The sequence below is a fragment of the Triturus cristatus genome, chromosome 4_1 (genome assembly GCF_964204655.1).
Source record: "Triturus cristatus chromosome 4_1, aTriCri1.1, whole genome shotgun sequence".
In the NCBI taxonomy this organism is placed as follows: domain Eukaryota; kingdom Metazoa; phylum Chordata; class Amphibia; order Caudata; family Salamandridae; genus Triturus; species Triturus cristatus.
In genome coordinates, this window is record NC_140585.1 from 775,112,945 (window position 1) to 775,132,578 (window position 19,634).

Consider the following 19,634-nt stretch of genomic DNA (forward strand, 5'->3'; position numbering starts at 1 on the left):
GTAGGGGTGGGCGGAATTTGCGGAATTAACCTTCGCAAATTATCGCGAGAATGTTTAAAATTATCGCAAACAAGCAGAAATATCGCGAAGATGCGGAAGTTTTTTTCCGGCATGTTCGCGAGATTTTCTGCATGGTTGCGGGTCGCCAACTTACCCGTGTGGTTGCTTGCGGGCGCGGCCATCTTGTTTTGAGTTGTTCTCGCGGTGCATGATCGCGAGAAGAAAGACGTGATCGCGCGACGCATGACGTCACTGCGGGCGCGAACTGTCGCGAGACAGCGCAAATGGCTAAAAACAATACAACATCTCATGGAGAACGCGACCGGATCAAGAAAACTTGTCGGCGAACGCAGGGATTCAGGTAAGGCGATCGCGCGCGCGCGAGAATGTATTATTTTACAGCGCGAGCAAGAAACAAATTATCGCCAAGCTGCGGAAACCGGAATTTTTGACATTTTCGCGCTCTCCGCGGAACGCAAAAATGTCAAATTATCGCAATTTCCGCGAACGGAACGAAATTTTTGCCCAGGCCTAGTAGCTGGTCCCCCGAAGTGTAACAGCATAGGTCGTCTTCTCTCATCATCCATGTCAATGGCCGCAAAATAAGTCTCTAGGCGCTCCACCCAGTCCTTCAACTTAGCTGCCTGGACTGAGGGAGGGCCATCAAGTAGAAATGGTTCCACAGCAGGGAATGGCAGACATAGCACAGGTGTTTGGGTATGATATTCCACCTCCAAGTCCTGACTGCTGTGAGCCTGAACTGTCCCTTGTCCACCTCAGGTGAGTATGGGTGTATGCTGATAAAAGTGCACTCTTCCTTCTGTTGCAACCGTGATTCACTTGCCTGGTATGTGCTGTCTGAGTCCTGCACACTGTTGCTGGCTCTTGGGCTGTGTGTGGGGCTTATCTTTTCTCCTCTCCCCTACTCCTATTTTTGGGAAGAAAAATCGCTGTCCTGGGCACTCCAGCGGTCACCGTGCCCCAGGCAGCCTCACCCGTGTGAGAGCGGTAGTCTTCCACCTTCCTGGGCTGTCCGCCATCATTCACACCTCCTCCGCTGCTCACTGGCGATTAGGCCATGCCCCCTTGAACTGGATGGGGCCAGCCGGCAGAAACAGGATCTCACCGTCACGGCTGTGTGCCACACTTGGAGCGCAGGAACTGCAGGGTATGGGCGTGACTCACATGCCGACACTGGCCCCACCTTGGAGACAGAGCAAAGGCACGCTCACTTCCCCTGCCACACCACCACCATGGCTGCTGAGTTGTAGGCTCTGCTGCCCCGCAATCGAGTTGCCGCTTGAGATTAATTTACTTTTGTTCGGGCGCATGCAGGAAGTGTAGAGAAAGGAGCATTCCTCCTGTGGCTAGTTCTGCTAAATTGACTCCCAGCAGTTACGGAGGCCAAGAAATGATTGGAGCTGAATTATAAAGTGTTTCCAGTTAATTTCTTCACTTTTTGCACAAACATAATTTTCTTTATACAAGCATTGATTACTACCATGCTTGCTCTCCTTCCTGCGATCAGAAATTGCCTGGTGGAATGCTGCGTTAATTATCTGTCCTGAAGACCGTGTATTAATGACAAAGGTCGAAACGTCATCGACGCAATAGTGGCTGCAATTTATGGAGGACACATTGTTCTGTTTGTTGTAGTACCAGTTTTGTCCTGGAACTCCTTCTTTTATGTAACCTCTCATGGTCTGCCACCTGTCTGGTTGTGTATGTCTATCAAATGTTATATGTACCAGCTTATATGTCTGAGCCTCACGATACTTTTTTATTGAATACATTTTGTATGTCTTTCTCGATTTTTCGTATATGGGCTGTATTTTCTGTTTTCTCTTTTTTCTCTTTATTGATAGGTGTGCATTGCTGTTATATATATAATTTTTGTTTGAATTAATTAATTGTTGTTGACATATGTTTGTGCTATGGTAATTCTTTGTACACTTTGAACCATTGTTTGGATAAAATATAAAACACCACCACGCGCAGGACCAGATGCCAGGCAGAAACCACCTGTTGGGTGCACGAGGACTCCGACAACCACAGCCTTGCAGGTAACAGGTCCCAACCGGGGTAGGTCGCGGATTCCAGTCGCTTATCGCCACTTGTTATGTTCATCGGCTAGGGTGGTGACCGCACGCAGTAGTAGGCCTTAATCTGCGGTAATTAAGGAAGCACACATGGATACAGTTTAGTGGGTACTTTGTCACTGCTCGGCAACGCCCCAAGCCTGTTTATTTAACCTGTAATGTCCCTACTTCGCAGTCTTGACTATCGGGACTAACAAACAGAGAGGGAGGTACACGAACACCCCTTGGGCGGGTGAACACATTAGCCGGCCCATCAGGGACCACATAACACTTGTGTGCTTGCCTGCCCAATATATGTGTTCCTTGACCCAGATTGCGCAAAATTGTGTCACTGCTCTACTTTTCCCCTATTTGACTGGTCCTCTTAAACCTTCTGCAGTGATAACCAGCTTTTTAATTACCTCATCTCATCTGACTTGATTGTACTGGTAAAATTGACATGTGCCAAACAGCAATGCGAACAGGAGCTTGCTATTACTCCTAAGTAGTAAAACCAAGAAGAGAATAAGGAAACAGGTGCCAAAAAAGAGCAAAAAGTGGAGCCTGACGGTGCAGACACAGTACAAGAGTCTCTGAATAATCAACTCCCCCACATTACCGTAATGAATTACATAGATGTGAAATCTGATCCAATTAGAAAGACATAACACAAAGATGCAGGCATTAAAAAAATATTTCAAACATAAATTAGGGGCAGAAAATACGATTGAGAATCATCAGTCTCCAGCTGCACTCATGGATTTTTATTTTAGTGATGACCTGCTGCAAAATGTAGGCATCCTAACGCCACTGCGAACAAAATTATTCAAATCTACTCTCCTAAATTTGACTGTGATTCAGCAGATAAGGGGAACTCTTTGTTGGCTAGGACAGCCAATAGAGTGCCATCTCTGTGGGTTCTTGCTGCAATAGCCTCAGGGACAGATACTCCACAGCAACGACCCAGCCGCCTCCTAAGGTCACAACTCATCCAAAGGGACTAACAACAGAACAGCAATACAACAGAAGTAGTTTCATAAGTGACGTGTAGTCAAGATCATTAAAGCATGAGCTTTGATTGATGCTCAGGATCACCGCCCGCCGCCCACTGAGAGGGTCACTGCTGATGAAATCCTTGGAAACACAAGGCTAGAAACCCTTTTCCTCAATGTGCAAGTGAGCCCTTTTTGTGAACCTCTGCTCCTGAAAGGCCACCTTAGACTGAACTTCCTAATGAAGTAATTTCCTGGTGCAGTTCAATTGAAAAAGCTATTTCAACTGTTAGACCTGGCATCTTTGGCGTGGTTACCCCTGACTTTTTGCCTCTACCTCCTGTATTTTTTGATGCTATGCTGGATTTCGATTTTGCTGGTTTAGATGCTTTGGGCACTTTGCCACTGCTGATCAGTGTCAAAGTGCAAGTGCTCCCTTGGTAAATTGTTGTATTGATTGGTTATCCATGATTGGGATATTTGTTTCACCTGTTAGCCCCTAGTAAAGTGCACTGCGTGTGCCAGGGCTGGTGATTCAAATGCTACTAGTGGGCTGCAGCACTGATTGTGCCACCCACAGGAGTAGTGCTAAAATGATGTCTTAGGCCTGCTTGCAGTGCCTCTGTGCAGTCCAGGACTGCCATGTCGACCTGGCCAGTGCACCCACTGACCAGGCCTTATCCTTCCCTTTCTGTACATATCAGGCATCCCTATGGTGGCCCTAGGTACCCCCCTGGGCTGGGTGCAGTGTATCTGAAAGGTAGGGCATGTACTGAGGTGTGTAACATGCCCTGGTAGTGAATTACAGCCATTTTCGTTTTTCACTGCTGAGAGGCTATCTTGCCCATAGGATAGAATGGGGAAGGCTGTTTACATGCCTATCTTCCCATAAGGGCAAGATAGAAAATCCAAGTTTGGTATCTCTGTGTTCAGAATTTAATTATACATCTTTTTAGCAAGATGGTTTTTAAATTCACTGTGTGAGAATAGCACTTTTTAGAAAGTAGCTATTCTCCTGTTTAACCTTCCTGTGTGCCTGTGTGCTGGTTGGCTGACTGGTGTCATGTGATGGGCTAGGTGGCTCCAGGAGCCTGGATGAGTCAGCAGCAGGGTGAATAGGGAGATCTGCTTTAGATGGGTGGGAGGAGTAGTCCCTGGGTCTGAATAGGGCTGCCCCTGACAAACACAAAGCTGGCTCCACCCCCTGCTGGCCAGGCTGAGGACTCTGCCTCTGCTGGCACAAAGAAGGCTCCACCTCCTGCTGAGCGTCTAACGACCCTGCCCCTCACTCTGAAAGGAACCAGGTGCTCCAGAGCAGAGCACACCCAGGAACCGGTTTGAGCAGGGGAATCCCCCCACTGGAACAAAGAGAGACAAAGGCTTGGAGGGGTATAAGAAGAGGATCCCAGACACCTATAACTTTAGATCACTTTGGAACTAAGAAGAAACCTCTGCCAAGGAGAAAGCTGGAAGAAACTGAAGAGGAGAAGACTGCCTGCTTGCTGTTTTGCTTTGCTGCCAAGGAGAGGGGAAGGACTTTGCTGTGTCCCCTTCTTTTGATTCTGATCTCCAAGGGCCTGAGAAGAGCTGGCTCCCTGTTAAGAAGTCCCAGGAACAAAAGGACTTCACCACCAGCTCCCCTGGAACTCTGCTGAAAGAGTTCTGACCTGCCTTGGAGTGCTTGCCCAGTCTTGGGGCCTCAGGAGGTCGTTTTGCTGTGTTTGGGAGCTGGGAAGCAGAAGCGTGAACAAGAGTGACTGGTACCCAACGCATCATCCGATTGCGTGTCGCAAGACGAGAGTGCGTGGAAAATTTCATCGCGGCACCATCGCAACACGCAGGGTCTCCGCATCGCCGAGTGCGTCGAGCATCGTCCCGAAGCGTGAAGCTTCCTGCCATTGCGAGGGTTGTCGCAGAACCAGTTTGCGGGCCGCACCACTGCCGGTGCGTGAAAAGTCTCCAATCGCTGCGTGCGTCGACGCAGAGTCCCGTTCCGTGGCGCATCGAGAGTTGCGGCGCCGGAAGTCAACGCTGCGCCACGCATCGCACCACATCGAAGAGTGTCGCATCGAACCTGTGCGTGAAGCTTCCCCCGAAGAAACCTACGCAACGAAGGCCAAAGTCATCGCATCCTCCCCCTACAGATCGGAGCCGGCGCATCCACCTCTGCTGCGTGAAGCAGGGCTGCTGCAAAGCCTCCCCAGGATCTCAGGAGCATCGCATCGCCTTTGCCATCTTCCTTGTTTTAGCTTTTGGGAACCTTATCGCAACTACAGGTACTGTTGGGCACGAGAGTGTCGCATTTTGTGCATTGAGAGTCGCATTGTGCAGGACACTGCTTTTGACATCCTGGAGTATTTTCTGCAAACTCTTGAACTATCTTTAAAGTAACCTTTTGAATTATATGTTGGTTTGTCTGTAGTATTTGGTCTTGTGAAGTTTTTAGTAAAGATACATTCTTTTTCTAAAACTGGTGTGGAGTAAATCTGTGGTGTTTTCACTGTGTTACTGTGAGTGTTGGTACAAATACTTTACACATTGCCTTTGATAGCCTAGACTGCTCAGGCCAAGCTACCTAGAGGGTGAGCAGGGGTTATCTTAACAGTGTATCCCCCTTTCCCTGACTAGAAGCAAGGGTCCCTACTTGGACAGTGGTACCTACCCTGCCAACTAGAGACCCCCAGATCTAACATTGGTGGTCAGCGGTGAGGATTGAACTTGTATTTGTACTTGACCCACAGTAATTGGTGTACATCACTAGGAGTGCAGACCAATAGACAACCACATACTGTATTTTCCTACTTTTGAGTAACTCTTCAAGAGCATCATGTCTCAAGTGGCAACAAGTGAGAGGGCAGAATTGGAGTTTTCCATTGCGGATCTGTATTCGTACAAGGCTGAGGAGCTCAGGCAATTCTGCAAAGACCTTGGTTGCCCTGTGAAAAGCGGAGCTAGAAAGGATGTGCTACAAAGAGTCTTGAAGGCCTGGTGGGAGGCCCAAGAGGAAAGTGATGCAAATGAAGAGGATGGTTTTGTTCCCCAAGATCTGCCTGTGGGCAGACCAGTCTCAAGGGCTGGCAGCTCCCATTCCAGTAGGGGGCTCACTCCAGAGGAGCGGGAGGAGAATCAAAGGGTGAGAGACCATGAAATGGAAATGATGAAAATGAAAATGAAGCAATTGGAAGTAGAGAAGGACAAGGCGGCGGAGGAGAGCAAGAATGCCCGTGCCTTGGAAGAGAAGAAATTGCTTCTGGCTCATGAAGTGAGCATGAGAGAACTGGACATCAAGGCCAAGCAGGTGGAGTCCGGTTCAAATGGTGGCAGCGCACAGCCAGTGCAGGGGGGTAAAGTATATATCCCCAAAGATTTAGTACAGAATTACAATAGGAGTGAAGATATCTATGCCTGGTTTACATCGTATGAGATAGCATTTAGAATGAATGGTGTGCCTGAACAGCATTGGGGGGCGGGCCTGTGGAAACATTTTGAGGCTTCTGGGAGGAGTGCTCTAGAGCCCTTAGAATTAGCAGGTGCCATGACCTATCCCAATATGAAGGAGGCCCTATGTCTCAGGTATGGACTTACTCCAGAGCAGTATAGACTGCAGTTTAGAAATTCCAAGAAGAAAGAGTCTGAGACTTGGATGGAGTGTGTGAATCTGTACTCGCGGGCACTGGAAGGTTGGATGAAGGGCAGCAAGGTAACTGATTATAAGGGGTTGTTACATTTAATTAGTTGGGAGCACTTGAGTAGTCTATGTGTTCCAGAGCTGCGCCAGCATCTTTTAGATAGCAATTTGACGGACCCCATTGAGCTTGCTAAGGAGGCGGACCGCTGGACCAGTACCAGGGTCCACAGAGGAATTGTGGGTACCGTTGCCAAAGGTGGGCAGGGTCCCCAGCAGAAGAGTGGGGGGGACAAGGGTAACCAAAAGGAGTTCTCACAAGGGCCCCAAAATAGTTCCCAGGGTAACCAGTCCCAGCCCCCCAAGTCCAAACCCAAACCAACCTGGCCCCCTAAGGGCAGGTCGGATAACAAGGGTCCCATTAAGTGTTATCACTGTCAGGAATTGGGTCACAAGTCTCCTGTGTGTCCCAAGAAATCCCAGGCACCCACTGGTGCTCCAACACCGGGTATAGCTAGTGTAGCTTTTGGGGGGGATTTACTTTCTAGTGATTTGGAGGGTTTAGCAGTTATGTCCCTTGTCTCTTTAGGAGACACAGAGATGGTCCAGGAAACCCCTGTCCCTGATAACACTAAGAAGTACAGGCAGTGGGTGACCATCAATGGGAGGAGGGTGGAGGCTCTCAGGGACACTGGAGCCAGTGTGACTACGGTCAGGTGTCAGTGGGTCCCTGAGGAGCTGATCATTCCAGACGTACTTCACCCAGTAGTGTCAGCTGACAACTCTGTGCGCCTTTGCAAGGTAGCACATGTTCCCTTTGAGTGGGGGGGGGGGGTCTCAGGTCCTCTCAAAGTTGTTGTGAGTCCATCCATGCCAGTAGACTGTCTGCTAGGGAATGACCTGGAGAGTTCCCCGTGGAAGGAGGTGGAACGCCAGGCTCATTTGGAGATGTTGGGTTTGCCTGAGTGGGTCTGTGTGACCACCCGGTCCATGGCAGCCAGACAGGGTTGTGAAGCAGACCTGGAGCCTGAAACAGTGGCCCAGGTCCCTGCCAGAAAGAGGAAGGGCAAGGAGCATGGTGCGTCCACCCCCGCTGTTCCCACGGTCCAGGAAGGAGCAGAACCTACGGGGGATGCCCTGGAGCCTACAGGGAAACAGGTCGCTGAGTTGGGAGACATACCTGAGCTGACCCATTGGCAGCAAGAGGGTGGTCCCTCCAGAGAGGAGTTCTGCCGTGCGCAGAAGACATGCCCTACTCTTGAAGGTCTGCGGCACCAGGCTGCAGACCAGGCAGCAGGTGCTGATCCGAAGAACTTTTTTCTCTACTGGGAGAATGACTTGTTGTACAGCGAGCCTAGGTTTGCTGAGCCCAGTGGATCACGTACCCTGGTGGTACCCGCAGGGTTCAGAGACTTCCTACTGGGTCTGGCTCACGACGTGCCGCTTGCAGGACATCTCGGGCAGGACAAGACCCGACAAAGGCTTGCCACCCACTTTTACTGGCCCGGGATGAAGACAGACGTCGCTTCCTTTTGTAAATCATGCCAGACTTGCCAGGCAAGTGGCAAGGCTGGAGGAAAATGCAAAGGCCCTCTCCAGCCTTTTCCGGTAGTGAGCACCCCTTTCGAGCGGGTGGGAATAGATATTGTGGGGCCACTGGACCCCAGGACCGCCTTAGGCAACAGGTTCATCCTGGTCCTGGTGGATCATGCCACCCGGTACCCGGAGGCTATCCCTCTCAGGACAACCACAGCCCCGGTGGTGGGCCGTGCGTTGATGGGGATCTTTTCCCGTGTGGGTTTCCCCAAGGAGGTGGTATCTGACCGGGGTACCAACTTCATCTCCAGGTATATGAAGTCTCTGTGGGAGGAGTGTGGGGTAACTTATAAGTTCACCACTCCTTACCACCCTCAAGGAAATGGGTTGGTTGAAAGGTTCAACCGGACCCTGAAAGGCATGATCATGGGGCTGACAGAGCCCATGAGACGGAAGTGGGACGTCTTTTTGCCATGCCTATTATTTGCCTACCGGGAGGTACCACAAAAGTCTCTAGGGTTCAGTCCCTTTGAGCTTTTGTACGGGCACCCTGTTAGAGGACCTCTCAGTCTGGTGAAGGAGGGTTGGGAGAAATCCCCGGGGAAAACCCCTCAGGATGTGTTCAGCTATGTGCTGGCCATCCGCAACCAGACGCAGCGCTTCCGGGCCCTCGCTCAGGCGAACCTGGAAGCCAGCCAGGATGAGATGAAGAGGTGGTATGACCAGCATACCACTCTGATGGAATTTCAACCTGGGCAGATGGTGTGGGTGATGGCGCCAGTGGAGCCTTGCGCGCTCCAGGACAAGTGGACTGGGCCATATGAGGTGGTGGAGCGCAAGAGTGAGGTGACCTACCTGGTCAACTTGCGATCTCCCAGGAACCCCATGAGGGTCCTACACGTGAACCGCCTCAAACCCCATTTTGAGAGGTCTGAAATAACAATGCTACTGGCTACAGATGCAGGGATGGAGGAGGATAGCGATCCTCTTCCTGACCTCCTGGCAGCTAAGGAGCAAGATGGGTCAGTGGATGGAGTGGTCCTCTCGCCCACCCTGACCCCAGAACAGCAGAGGGACTGTCGCCATGTGTTGGGTCAGTTTGCATCTCTGTTCTCCCTGACCCCCGGTATCACCAACTGGTGTGTCCATGACGTGGACACGGGAGATAGCATGCCTGTGAAACAGAAGTTTTACCGGGTGGCTGACAAGGTCAGGGCCAGCATCAAGAAGGAGGTTTCTAAGATGTTGGAGCTAGGGGTGATTGAGCCCTCCAGCAGCCCCTGGGCTAGCCCAGTGGTACTTGTACCGAAAGCTGCTGCGCCAGGTGTCACTCCGGAACTTAGGTTTTGTGTGGACTACCGCGGGCTCAATGCTGTCACGAAGACTGACGCACACCCCATCCCCAGAGCTGATGAGCTCGTGGATCGGTTGGGAGCTGCCAACTACCTCAGTACGTTTGATTTAACTTCTGGGTACTGGCAGATTGCCTTAACTGATGGGGCCAAGGAGAGGTCTGCGTTTTCAATGCCAGAGGGGCACTTCCAGTTCCGGGTCATGCCCTTTGGGTTGAAGAACGCCCCCGCCACATTCCAGAGACTGGTCAACCAGGTACTGTCCGGGCTGGAGCAATTCAGCGCCGCATATCTGGATGACATCGCTGTGTTCAGCTCCACTTGGGAAGAACACTTGCAACACCTCTGCGCAGTGTTGAAGGCTCTGCATAGTGCAGGCCTCACTATCAAGGCCAGTAAGTGCCAGATAGGGCAGGGCTCGGTGGTGTATTTGGGACACCAGGTAGGAAGCGGCCAGGTGGCGCCCCTACAAGCCAAGATAGATACCATCCGGGCTTGGGAACCCCCCAAAACCCAGACAGCGGTGAGAGCCTTCTTAGGACTCACCGGGTACTATCGCCGTTTTGTCAAGGGGTATGGCACCATTGTGGCTCCCTTGACAGGACTAACTTCCAAGAAGTTACCGAAGAAAGTGATTTGGACCAGTGCCTGCCAAGAAGCTTTTGATGCCCTGAAGGAGGCCATGTGTACAGCACCTGTACTCAAGGCGCCTGACTTCTCCAAGGAATTCATAGTGCAGACAGACGCTTCTGAGCATGGAGTGGGAGCGGTGCTCTCACAACTAAATGATGAGGACTTGGACCAACCGGCAGCTTTCATTAGTAGGAGGCTACTTCCCAGGGAACAGACGTGGAGTGCGATTGAAAGGGAAGCTTTTGCTGTGGTCTGGGCGCTGAAGAAGCTGAGACCCTACTTGTTTGGGACTCACTTCCGGGTTCAGACGGACCACAGGCCCCTCAGATGGTTGATGCAGATGAGGGGTGAGAATCCTAAGCTGTTGAGGTGGTCCATTTCCCTACAGGGGATGGACTTTACGGTGGAACACCGCCCCGGTACAGAACACGCCAACGCTGATGGTCTGTCCAGGTTTTTCCGCCTTAGCGATGAGAACTCCCAAGAGGGTGGGTAGTTCTCCCCACTTTCAGCTGGAGGGGACACGTGTTAGACCTGGCATCTTTGGCGTGGTTACCCCTGACTTTTTGCCTCTACCTCCTGTATTTTTTGATGCTATGCTGGATTTCGATTTTGCTGGTTTAGATGCTTTGGGCACTTTGCCACTGCTGATCAGTGTCAAAGTGCAAGTGCTCCCTTGGTAAATTGTTGTATTGATTGGTTATCCATGATTGGGATATTTGTTTCACCTGTTAGCCCCTAGTAAAGTGCACTGCGTGTGCCAGGGCTGGTGATTCAAATGCTACTAGTGGGCTGCAGCACTGATTGTGCCACCCACAGGAGTAGCGCTAAAATGATGTCTTAGGCCTGCTTGCAGTGCCTATGTGCAGTCCAGGACTGCCATGTCGACCTGGCCAGTGCACCCACTGACCAGGCCTTATCCTTCCCTTTCTGTACATATCAGGCATCCCTATGGTGGCCCTAGGTACCCCCCTGGGCTAGGTGCAGTGTATCTGAAAGGTAGGGCATGTACTGAGGTGTGTAACATGCCCTGGTAGTGAATTACAGCCATTTTCGTTTTTCACTGCTGAGAGGCTATCTTGCCCATAGGATAGAATGGGGAAGGCTGTTTACATGCCTATCTTCCCATAAGGGCAAGATAGAAAATCCAAGTTTGGTATCTCTGTGTTCAGAATTTAATTATACATCTTTTTAGCAAGATGGTTTTTAAATTCACTGTGTGAGAATAGCACTTTTTAGAAAGTAGCTATTCTCCTGTTTAACCTTCCTGTGTGCCTGTGTGCTGGTTGGCTGACTGGTGTCATGTGATGGGCTAGGTGGCTCCAGGAGCCTGGATGAGTCAGCAGCAGGGTGAATAGGGAGATCTGCTTTAGATGGGTGGGAGGAGTAGTCCCTGGGTCTGAATAGGGCTGCCCCTGACAAACACAAAGCTGGCTCCACCCCCTGCTGGCCAGGCTGAGGACTCTGCCTCTGCTGGCACAAAGAAGGCTCCACCTCCTGCTGAGCGTCTAACGACCCTGCCCCTCACTCTGAAAGGAACCAGGTGCTCCAGAGCAGAGCACACCCAGGAACCGGTTTGAGCAGGGGAATCCCCCCACTGGAACAAAGAGAGACAAAGGCTTGGAGGGGTATAAGAAGAGGATCCCAGACACCTAAAACTTTAGATCACTTTGGAACTAAGAAGAAACCTCTGCCAAGGAGAAAGCTGGAAGAAACTGAAGAGGAGAAGACTGCCTGCTTGCTGTTTTGCTTTGCTGCCAAGGAGAGGGGAAGGACTTTGCTGTGTCCCCTTCTTTTGATTCTGATCTCCAAGGGCCTGAGAAGAGCTGGCTCCCTGTTAAGAAGTCCCAGGAACAAAAGGACTTCACCACCAGCTCCCCTGGAACTCTGCTGAAAGAGTTCTGACCTGCCTTGGAGTGCTTGCCCAGTCTTGGGGCCTCAGGAGGTCGTTTTGCTGTGTTTGGGAGCTGGGAAGCAGAAGCGTGAACAAGAGTGACTGGTACCCAACGCATCATCCGATTGCGTGTCGCAAGACGAGAGTGCGTGGAAAATTTCATCGCGGCACCATCGCAACACGCAGGGTCTCCGCATCGCCGAGTGCGTCGAGCATCGTCCCGAAGCGTGAAGCTTCCTGCCATTGCGAGGGTTGTCGCAGAACCAGTTTGCGGGCCACACCACTGCCGGTGCGTGAAAAGTCTCCAATCGCTGCGTGCGTCGACGCAGAGTCCCGTTCCGTGGCGCATCGAGAGTTGCGGCGCCGGAAGTCAACGCTGCGCCACGCATCGCACCACATCGAAGAGTGTCGCATCGAACCTGTGCGTGAAGCTTCCCCCGAAGAAACCTACGCAACGAAGGCCAAAGTCATTGCATCCTCCCCCTACAGATCGGAGCCGGCGCATCCACCTCTGCTGCGTGAAGCAGGGCTGCTGCAAAGCCTCCCCAGGATCTCAGGAGCATCGCATCGCCTTTGCCATCTTCCTTGTTTTAGCTTTTGGGAACCTTATCGCAACTACAGGTACTGTTGGGCACGAGAGTGTCGCATTTTGTGCATTGAGAGTCGCATTGTGCAGGACACTGATTTTGACATCCTGGAGTATTTTCTGCAAACTCTTGAACTATCTTTAAAGTAACCTTTTGAATTATATGTTGGTTTGTCTGTAGTATTTGGTCTTGTGAAGTTTTTAGTAAAGATACATTATTTTTCTAAAACTGGTGTGGAGTAAATCTGTGGTGTTTTCACTGTGTTACTGTGAGTGTTGGTACAAATACTTTACACATTGCCTTTGATAGCCTAGACTGCTCAGGCCAAGCTACCTAGAGGGTGAGCAGGGGTTATCTTAACAGTGTATCCCCCTTTCCCTGACTAGAAGCAAGGGTCCCTACTTGGACAGTGGTACCTACCCTGCCAACTAGAGACCCCCAGATCTAACATTAACAATATGGCAGTGTTGCATTCAAATAAAATGTAATTCCTGCAAAATATGGCAGACCAGTGGTGGCTTCCACAGGTAAGAGAGGCGGTGCTGGGGTGGGGTGGGATGGGGGTGGTGGAATTTGACAGACAACGGGATAAGTATTATTAAATAATTAAATGAATTAAACCACTTACTTTGCACTCGTCACATCATCGATGCGACAAGCGCAAAGTAAGTGATTTATTTATTTATGTAATATTACTTATCCCATCGGTTGTCGAATTTCACCATCCCGCCCCCAGCCTGCTCACCACTCTTACCTGTGCGAACCGCTACTGTGGCAGACTATGCTAAAGACATCAAGAACAAATTTAATAATCTGAATGCTCTGATCACTCGAGCACAACACATTGCACTTGATGTTAGGGGTGGGTGGAATTGGCAGCGTTTGATTCAGTGGGATTTTGCTAACTACATTAAAATTCCTTATGATTCTACAGGATTGTGCTGTGGGCTGAGTGGGCATTTGGCATTATTTTCTTAGCGCAAAGTGCACCCTCTCATCGAAAAAGGGATGCAATGGTGCATTTTTAACTGAAAATATACAGCATCCAAAACCCACTCCATGACCTTACATACTCTGCAGTGATAATACTACAGAGTACGTAAGGGTGCCAATGATGAGTGGTATGCAGTGGTTTCTAAACTTTAGAAACCACTGGACATCACTCTGCAGTGCATACCCCTCGATGACCTTACATACACTGCAGTGATTACTGCAGAGTATGTAGGGCACCCGGGGGTATGCACTGTAGTGATTTCTAAACAAAGGGGAAGAAGGAACAGTCCCTCTATGTTTAAAAACCAACGCAGTGGTTTCAAGAGTAACGTAGAATTGCTAAATTCCTCCAATCCTGCTACCTGTTTTCAAACTGAGACAAAAGAAAAAAAAATTTTACAACACAAAACAATTATTAGTATTTTTTTAAGCATTACTGTGAAAAACGTTCATTCAGGGCCAAAATGACAAAAGGAAGGGAGAATAGACATGGCAGGACAGTAACAAAATGGATTAAGCGAGGAGGAAAATGTGGAGAGAGACAAAAGGAGAAGTGAGACAGAAGAGTGTAGAAGAATGACAGGAAAAGAAAATCAAGTGAAGAAGAAAGGAAATGTAGAGGAGAGAGGATAAAAGGGCAGAAATTGTTGAGGAAAGCTGGAAAGCGCAAGTGGACAAGATTGAGGCAGGAAAGTAGAGGGTGTGGCGTAATGGCCAGAGCTGCCGACTTTGGAACTTGAGAACCAGATTTGAGTCTCATCATTGACTCCACATCTTGTAATTCTAGGCAAATTAACTATTCTCCCTGTTTCTAAAAAAATGAATGTGTCAATGTAAAGTGCTCTAATACCTTTGGGTAGAGTTTGCACTATATAAAACTACAAAAAAAAGTCAATGACAAAGGAAATGATGGAGAGGAGAGGAAGGCAGAAAAGGGTGTCACACATTTCATGGTCTATGAGAAAAAAGGAAGGATGGTTACTACTTGACATGCACTATCCTAATTCTCTCCCTCACTCTAGGGCTTATTTTAGAAGTTGGTGGCATTCCAGGAGGTAGTGCTAAATGGAGATTACTAGGGGTGGGCGGAATTTGCGAAATTCACTTTTGCAAATTATTGCGAAAATGTTAAAAATCTCCGCAAACACGCGGAAATATCGCGAAGATGCAGAAGTTTTTTTCCCGCCCGTTTGCGGTATTTTCTGCGTGGTCGCGGCTCGTCAACTTACCCATGCGGTTGCTCGCGGCCATCTTGTTTTCACTTGTCTCATGGTGCATGATCGTGAGAAGAAAGACGTGATCGCGCGACGCATGACATTACTGCGGGCGCGAACTGTCGTGAGACAGCGCAAATGGCTACCAACAATCCAACATCTCGTGGAGAACGCGACCGGATCGGGAAAACTTGTCGGCGAACGCTGGGATTCAGGTAAGGCGATCGCGCGTACGCGAGAATGTATTATTTTACAGCGCGAGCAAGAAACAAATTATCGCTAAGCTGCGGAATGCGGAAATTTTGACATTTTCGCGCTTTCCGCGGAACGTGAAAATGCCAAATTATCGCAATTTCCGCGAACGGAATGGAATTTTGGCTCAGGCCTAGAGATTACAATCCACTAGCGGAATTTTCTTTCATCAAAGGGATGGAATGGTAACGGAAATCCCACATGTGATTTCTCCTTTGTTTTAAACACTACCTCCAGGCACAGGAGAACATCCATTACTGTCTGCAGCAAAGCATTAAAGGGGACACATTAGAATATAACCTGACGTATAGTACTAAGAAATTCAAGGGGCAGAGGGACTTGAAAAAGGTTGAAAGGCAAGAGCAAGACAGGAGAAAATGGAAGGTTTGCAAGACACAGAAATTAAATAAAACTTAAAGGAAAGATACAAAATGACAGGAGGAATAAGGGCTTGAGAGATATACTAATAACTGAAGAAAGAGCCCACAGGAGGGACAGTAGTGGGAGAGAGAGAGGGGGATTTGTAGACGGGGAGAAAGATAGCAAAAGATAAAGAGGAAATGTGAGAGAAAGAGTGAAACACATAGGTAGAATGGGAGACATCATGAAGAGGAAAAGAAGTAGAGTATGAAAGAAAAATGAAGCACTAGAGAGAGGGGCAAAAAGTGACAGGGAGAACAAGAGAGGTGCAAACAACAAGTTAGAAAGCGGTATAAAGACAGAGAGAAAGACGTCATTTGGAGTGAAATTCTTCAGCTTTTCCAGGCTCAAATCAAGTCTCTACCCACAATACAAAAGACATCAAGTACGAAGCTACATGCAATCACCAAAGACGTCGCTTGCAGAGGTGCTCCTGAGTAACAGCCAAAAGAGGAAGACCCCAGGTTCCTTGAGGTTGACAGAAGCCTCCAGACACGAAGGATGCTCATGGTTCTCAGACTCATGGCCTGGTATAATACAGGATATGCAGGGATCATTGGAGGGTAGCACAGACTAAGGGACCAATAGATGACCAACACATTCAGGCACCCAGAGTAGAGAAATGAAGATCAGGTGAGGAGACCTGTGGGTGAGTTCCAGTGGTAAAATGGTGTGTCTAGTAATGCATCTAGTCTTGGCCAATGCCACTGACCCCACGAGTTTAGAAAGCCTAATTTATCAAAGATTTCTCCCAACATTATTCCCGATACTATGCAGCGTTTCATGAAAGCTCATTATCCACAAATGGTGCCCACTTTTTCTTTCGGTGCCTGCGCCTAATTTTGTTCCCAATCCGACTCTGTTCAGGACAGACACAATTCAATATTTGCTGTGTTTTCCTTTGGGTTTCCAAAGAAATCTGCAAAACATTTTGTAACCCTGTGACAATAGATTGGGTCAATTTATAATGCATTTTATCTTTTTCTTATAATTTTTATAAAAGATTCACTGAAATGTTTTTTAATTCTTTTTATTAAGTCACGCAATTTTAAACAATGGCTCTTACAGATTTTTGCAACTTCCTGACGATGAGTCTTATTTTTATGTCAGTTTCTTTCTGCCAGCTGCTGTGCGGTCTCCCAGCTCTGTGCATCCAGAATAAAGGCTTGCCACCTTCCTACTGTAATTTTATGAGTCTTATTCTGGTTTTGTATTGGCTGTAGAGTTCTTTCTTTGATAATCTTGTATTGATAATTATGCAATTAGGTGTGTATCTGTAAATGTGTGGAGTCGTATTGTATGTACTTTTATGGTTGCTCTGGCAGCCGAATAAAGAATTGAACTGAACTGAGTTCTGCTGAGTTAAGCTATACCTAAGTTTGAATTTTTATATCCCTCTTGAAATAATGCCTCAGATTTGATATGGCAGGTACCATCTCCTCCTCAACAACTAAAAGAGTAAGATGTAGGCGCTTATTAGATTATTGTGGGCAGAGCTCTAGCTCACCAGATTGGTGGGAGCTCTGGCTTCCACAGGCAATCTTAGAGGCCCCCGTCGGCATGGAAACCCTGGGCAGAGTAATCCAGTAATGGATGTCTGATCCTAAATAGGGTAAGGCTAATGCCATTCTTATGGACGGACCTTTCACCAGTCAAGGGTTTTCTGCTGACATTGCTGGCTGAGGCGCAAGGACTAACTGAACTCGAATAGCAGGAACTCAGTGGTCATCCCACCTATACACGGAAACCATTAGATTGGCAGGCGTGGCACTGACAGCTTTTTATATGAGCCTTAGTTTTATTATTTCATATGTTACTCATGAAGATGAACAGGTGGGATGAGATATTTGAGAAACGCTGCCGTTATTTTTGCAATGTACTAAGGGTGTGCGAAGTTGAAACTTCTTGAGAACTTTGGTGCATGCTGGCTGTCATGTCAAAACTGGGACTTTCTCAATCATTTTAATTTCTTTCGAAGAAAAAAATAATTAGAAGCGTCCATCCAGTTTCAAAGTCAGCAGAGAACTGGTTTTATTATTAACTTGCATGAAAATAAAACAACTGTTTCCGTCGCAAAAAAGCACTTTACTAACGCATAAGCTTAGGAAAAGCTGAAAACGTACAAACTAGAGGTCGTCCAATAATCATGGGTTTCAAACTCCACTAAAAAAAACACATATTTGCCTAACTCTGCATAAAATCACACATATATTTGCTGGCAAATAACCAGCCATGCATCATTCAGTTAAACATCAGTTCAGAATTCAGTACTGCACAATGCAGAATGTAGCCATAACCAGTCAGAAGAATACATTATCTCGTCCGAGCAGAAGCATTGACAATACCCTCACACAGCTGATAATCAGAGCGTTTGATGCAGACAGCCAGCGTGATAAAAGTGGAGACTTACCGATAAGGTGATCCATCTGGGCCACTGCGCGGTATTTTGCAAAATTACCTTATCGCTAAGGGACTGAAAATACACTTTATGAGAAACCTATATCGTGCTTCGCGGGAGAGAGTGAACCTGAGTTTTAGATCTGACAATGCACAGATATTTCACTTCCTCTAGATTAGGATGGTGGACCACCTTAGCGTTTATCATGACATCATTGCATCTTCCTGCCTTAATCTCCTTTCCCTACTTCATCCACTTTGTTGTGACCGCAGAAATTTTACCTTTCCGTTTGCCATGCAGATAGAATTAAACATTACACAATTGTAACTAAAGTGCATGAAACGCAATTCTATAATTTACGGACAAACCATTAAGGTACATGAACTGTTTTAGTAATCTTGGCTTTCCGACGATCACATACAGTCTAATCACCAGTAGTTGTGTCCTTAAGGATCTCTTGCACATCCATTGAATGCACAGTGCCCACATGCTTCAACAAACCTTCACTACAGTCTGCCCACATATGTCAACAAACCTTCACAACACTGTGCCCACATACTTCAACAAACCTTCACTATTTCGAAGTACATATAGTTACACTCTATGGGCCCAATTCACAAAGGCAATCTGAGACAAAAATCTAACATTACGACTTTTGGTATTCACAGAGGTCATTTATGAGTCGTATCTTTACATCTGCAGTCGGCCCGGAATCTCCGCACCTGGGCCATACTCTCCGGCTCCAGCTGTATTCTCCATCTCCAGACATACTCTCTGGCTCAGGCCGGATGAAGGGTAAACTATGGGCCAGAATACAATTTTTTACAAAAAGGAACATTAGGAATGTGTGATAAATAGTAGAGGAGGTCAAGAAAATCAGTTTGGGCAGGGAAAAGGGTGTGGCTGGACATTACGTCATATTCAAGGAAAGTTTGTTTCTTTGCATCATGGTACATGCAGTCCATGATTTGCACTCCCCTTAGTGTTGACTGTAGTAAACTATGGGCCAGAATACCATTTTTTACAAAAAGGAACATTAGAAATGTGTGATAAATGGTAGAGGAGGTCAAGAAAATCAGTTTGGGCAGGGAAAAGGGTGTGGCCGGACATTACATCATATCCGAGAAAAGTTTGCTCCTTTGCATCATGGTACATGCAGTCCATGATTTGCACTCCCCTCAGTGTTGACTGTAGTGTCACACTACAGTCAACTCTGAGGGGAGCGCAAATCACGAACTGCTCGACACTGAGGGAAGTTCAAATCATGGACTGCATGTACCATGATGCAAAGTAGTACATTTTTCTGGGATATGATGTAGTGTCCGGTCACACCCTTTTTCCTGCCCAAACTGATTTTCATGACCTTGTCTACAATTTATCACACATTCCTAATGTTCATTTTTGTAAAAAATTGTATACTGGCCCATTGATTAAACTTCATCTGGCCCGAGCCGGAGTGTATGGCTGGAGCCGGAGAGTACCGCCCAGGTGCGGAGAGTACGGCCCGGGTGCTGAGATACCAGCCCGACTGCAGACGTAAAGATATGACTCATAAATGACCCCTCTGAATACCAAAAGTCGCAAAGTTAGACTTTTGTCTCAGATTGCCTTTGTGAATCGGGCCCAAAGTGTCATAATTTCAAGGCTGATAAAACCACGT